Genomic DNA, 5,000 nt, shown 5'->3' on the forward strand with positions numbered 1-5,000 from the left:
CCGCTGTGTCCCTGGATGAAATGAGAAAAAAGGTGAAAAAATGGCAAAGTGTCAAGGGAGAAATTCAGAAACTCAGGCCGAGCTGCCTGGAGCCCAGGGGCGGCTGTAAAGTCTGTGGAGTGCCGCTGTGTCCCTGGATGAAATGAGAAAAAAGGTGGAAAAATGGCAAAGTGTCAAGGGAGAAATTCAGAAACTCAGGCCGAGCTGCCTGGAGCCCAGGGGCGGCTGCAAAGTCTGTGGAGTGCCGCTGTGTCCCTGGATGAAATGAGAAAAAGGGTGGAAAAATGGCAAAGTGTCAAGGGAGAAATTCAGAAACTCAGGCCGAGCTGCCTGGAGCCCAGGGGCGGCTGCAAAGTCTGTGGAGTGCCGCTGTGTCCCTGGATGAAATGAGAAAAAGGGTGGAAAAATGGCAAAGTGTCAAGGGAGAAATTCAGAAACCCAGGCCGAGCTGCCTGGAGCCCAGGGGCGGCTGCAAAGTCTGTGGAGAGCCGCTGTGTCCCTGGATGAAATGAGAAAAAGGGTGAAAAAATGGCAAAGTGTCAAGGGAGAAATTCAGAAACCCATGCCTAGGGTCCTGGAGCCCAGGGGCGGCTGTAAAGTCTGTGGAGAGCCGCTGTGTCCCTGGATGAAATGAGAAAAAGGGTGGAAAAATGGCAAAGTGTCAAGGGAGAAATTCAGAAACTCAGGCCGAGCTGCCTGGAGCCCAGGGGCCGCGGGAAAGTCTGTGGAGAGCCGCTGTGTCCCTGGATGAAATGAGAAAAAAGGTGAAAAAATGGCAAAGTGTCAAGGGAGAAATTCAGAAACTCAGGCCGAGCTGCCTGGAGCCCAGGGGCGGATGCAAAGTCTGTGGAGAGCCGCTGTGTCCCTGGATGAAATGAGAAAAAGGGTGAAAAAGTAACAAAGTGTCAAGGGAGCTAGGCAGAAACCCATGCCTAGGGTCCTGGAGCCCAGGGGCCGCGGGAAAGTCTGTGGAGAGCCGCTGTGTCCCTGGATGAAATGAGAAAAAAGGTGAAAAAATGGCAAAGTGTCAAGGGAGCTAGGCAGAAACCCATGCCTAGGGTCCTGGAGCCCAGGGGCGGTTCTAAAGTCTGTGAGAGCCGCTGTTGCCCTGGATGAAATGAGAAAAAAGGTGAAAAAATGGCAAAGTGTCAAGGGAGCTAGGCAGAAACCCATGCCGAGCTGCCTGGAGCCCAGGGGCGGCTGTAAAGTCTGTGGAGTGCCGCTGTGTCCCTGGATGAAATGAGAAAAAAGGTGAAAAAATGGCAAAGTGTCAAGGGAGAAATTCAGAAACTCAGGCCGAGCTGCCTGGAGCCCAGGGGCCGCGGGAAAGTCTGTGGAGAGCCGCTGTGTCCCTGGATGAAATGAAGAAAAAGGTGAAAAAATGGCAAAGTGTCAAGGGAGAAATTCAGAAACCCATGCCTAGGGTCCTGGAGCCCAGGGGCCGCGGGAAAGTCTGTGGAGAGCCGCTGTGTCCCTGGATGAAATGAGAAAAAAGGTGAAAAAGTAACAAAGTGTCAAGGGAGAAATTCAGAAACCCAGGCCGAGCTGCCTGGAGCCTCAAAGCGGATAGAAATAGCGTGGAGAGCCGCTGTTAAGCCAGACGCCCTCTGGCGGACACAGGCAGGAGTTGCAGTAAATGCATTGAAGTCAATGGGCGAGAGTACCCAATGCGCCAAAAAAGTGCTGAAAATATGACAAAGTGTCAAATGAATGGGAGGCAATGGGCGAGAGTACCCAATGCGCCAAAAAAGTGCTGAAAATATGACAAAGTGTCAAATGAATGGGAGTCAATGGGCGAGAGTACCCAATGCACAAAAAAAGTGCTGAAAAAGTCCACACGAGCCTAGTCAGAAATGCAGGCCGAGGCGGCTGGAGCCCCAAAGCGGCTATAAAAAGCGTGGAGAGCCGCTGTCGCCCCGGAGGAACGGAGAAAAAGTGCTGAAAAAAGGCCCACGTCCTAACGGACCGAGGCGGAAGTGCAGGCGAGGCGGCAGGAGTCTGAAAACCGCTATAAAAAGCGTGGAGAGCCGCTGTCGCCCCGGAGAAACGGAGAAAAAGTGCTGAAAAAAGGCCTAAATCCTAACGGACCTAGGCGGAAGTGCAGGCGAGGCGGCAGGAGTCTGAAAACGGCTATAAAATGCGTGGAGAGCCGCTGTCGCCCCGGAGAAACGGAGAAAAAGTGCTGAAAAAAGGCCTAAATCCTAACGGACCGAGGCGGAAGTGCAGGCGAGGCGGCAGGAGTCTGAAAACGGCTATAAAATGCGTGGAGAGCCGCTGTCGCCCCGGAGGAACGGAGAAAAAGTGCTGAAAAAAGGCCTAAATCCTAACGGACCGAGGCGGAAGTGCAGGCGAGGCGGCAGGAGTCTGAAAACGGCTATAAAATGCGTGGAGAGCCGCTGTCGCCCCGGAGGAACGGAGAAAAAGTGCTGAAAAAAGGCCTAAATCCTAACGGACCGAGGCGGAAGTGCAGGCGAGGCGGCAGGAGTCTGAAAACGGCTATAAAATGCGTGGAGAGCCGCTGTCGCCCCGGAGGAACGGAGAAAAAGTGCTGAAAAAAGGCCTAAATCCTAACGGACCGAGGCGGAAGTGCAGGCGAGGCGGCAGGAGTCTGAAAGCGGCTATAAAACGCGTGGAGAGCCGCTCGGATGATTTTTCAAAGTGTCAAATGAATGGGAGTGAATGGGGCAGAGTACCCAATGTGTAAAAAAAGTGCTGAAAAAACGACAAAGTCCACACGAGCCTAGTCAGAAATGCAGTCCGAGGCGGCTGGAGCCCCAAAGCGGCTATAAAACGCGTGGAGAGCCGCTCGGATGATTTTTCAAAGTGTCAAATGAATGGGAGTGAATGGGGCAGAGTACCCAATGTGTAAAAAAAGTGCTGAAAAAACGACAAAGTCCACACGAGCCTAGTCAGAAATGCAGTCCGAGGCGGCTGGAGCCCCAAAGCGGCTATAAAATGCGTGGAGAGCCGCTCGGATGATTTTTCAAAGTGTCAAATGAATGGGAGTGAATGGGGCGGAGTACCCAATGCGCGAAAAAAGTGCTGAAAAAACGACAAAGTCCACACGAGCCTAGTCAGAAATGAAGGCCGAGGCGGCTGGAGCCCCAAAGCGGCTATAAAATGCGTGGAGAGCCGCTCGGATGATTTTTCAAAGTGTGAAATGAATGGGAGTGAATGGGGCGGAGTACCCAATGCGCGAAAAAAGTGCTGAAAAAACGACAAAGTCCACACGAGCCTAGTCAGAAATGAAGGCCGAGGCGGCTGGAGCCCCAAAGCGGCTATAAAATGCGTGGAGAGCCGCTCGGATGATTTTTCTAAGTGTGAAATGAATGGGAGTGAATGGGGCGGAGTACCCAATGCGCGAAAAAAGTGCTGAAAAAACGACAAAGTGTCAAATGAATGGGAGTGAATGGGCGGAGTACCCAATGCGTGAAAAAAGGTCTGGAAAAACGACAAAGTGTCAAATGAATGGGAGTGAATGGGCGGAGTACCCAATGCGCGAAAAAAGTGCTGAAAAAATGACAAAGTGTCAAATGAATGGGAGTCAATGAGTGTTTTGGTCGACCAGGAAAAAACGCGTTTACGGGAGAGGGTAAATCAGCCGAGAGGGGGGGGGGGGGTATACTTTACCCTCTCCCGTAAATGCCATTTTTCCTGGTTGACCAAAACACCTCCAGCACGATTTCGGAAACCCAGTTTTTAGAAACACTGACCTCCAGGGGAAGTACCGAGAAAAGCACACTTTTGAATCCGCTTTTGACGCACTGAAACACGGACGTGAGCTGGGGCTGTGCCGCTCTTGGAAAACCCCTGGAGGTTATTTTCTAAAACGGGTTTCCGCGTCCCCCTGGGCGCCCGTGTTGGGCCGCGCAAGGCGGTCCGGGCTGCCCACCCCATCTGAGTGCCCCGTTGGGCCGCGTGCATGGCAGGCATCCAAGGAAGGCTGATGAGCAGCGGTGATGATGATGATGAGACACCAGCTGCAATTTTGACAAAGTGTCACCTCTCAAGCATTTCCAAGCGTGACACAAACAAAAGGGAACGGGAACTTTGATATGAGTGACTTGTGCTTCTTTTTCTCCAAGTGTCACTCCACAGCTGGCACCCAGGCTGTGTGACGCAGGTGTCCGACGAGGAGCGCCCGCGATGGGCCGCGTCAGGCGGCCCGGGCCGCGCTATCACCTCCGGATGACAACATCCAAAGGAGCACGTTGGTGCTTGCTGGGAGTTTGCGCACGCGATAGGCGACGCCTGGCGGCCCTGGCCGCGCCTCGCCAGCGGGTAATGACGACCGCGAGCGCCATGCTGCGCCGATGGAGCTGTCCGAGGAGCGAGAGCGCCCGCCATGGGCGGCATCCGGCGGCCCCTGGCCGTGCTTCGTCTGCGGGTCGCTCTCCACCTCCGGGTGGCCAATCCGAGGTGTCCGCAAAGTGTGTGCGCTCGCCATGGGCGGCATCCGGCGGCCTCTGGCCGTGCTTCGTCTGCGGGTGCACACTCGGAGCGAGGCTCCTGCTCGCTCCGGCGCGGTAGCTTTGTCCGCGCTCCACCTCCGGGTGGCGAATCCCAAAAAGCAGCACTTTGGTGCTACGAAGGTGTCAGAAGAGTGTGTGCGCCCGCCATGGGCGGCATCCGGCGGCCTCTGGCCGTGCTTCGTCTGCGGGTGCACACTAGGCGCGGTGGCTTTGTCCGCGCTCCACCTCCGGGTGGCGAATCCCAAAAAGCAGCACTTGGGTGCTTCGTAGGTGTCAGAAAAGTGTGTGCGCCCGCCATGGGCGGCATCCGGCGGCCTCTGGCCGTGCTTCGTCTGCGGGCGCACACTCGGAGCGAGGCTGCTGCTCGCTCCGGCGCGGTGGCTGGGTCCGCGCTCCACCTCCGGGTGGCGGAAGGAATCGAAAAGGAGCACTTTGCTGCTTCGCAGGTGTCAGAGGAGTGGGAGCGCCCGCCATGGGCGGCATCCGGCGGCCCCTGGCCGTGCTTCGTCTGCGGGTCGCTCTCCACCT

Source organism: Dunckerocampus dactyliophorus, unplaced genomic scaffold (genome assembly GCF_027744805.1).
Source record: "Dunckerocampus dactyliophorus isolate RoL2022-P2 unplaced genomic scaffold, RoL_Ddac_1.1 HiC_scaffold_83, whole genome shotgun sequence".
Lineage (NCBI taxonomy): Eukaryota > Metazoa > Chordata > Actinopteri > Syngnathiformes > Syngnathidae > Dunckerocampus > Dunckerocampus dactyliophorus.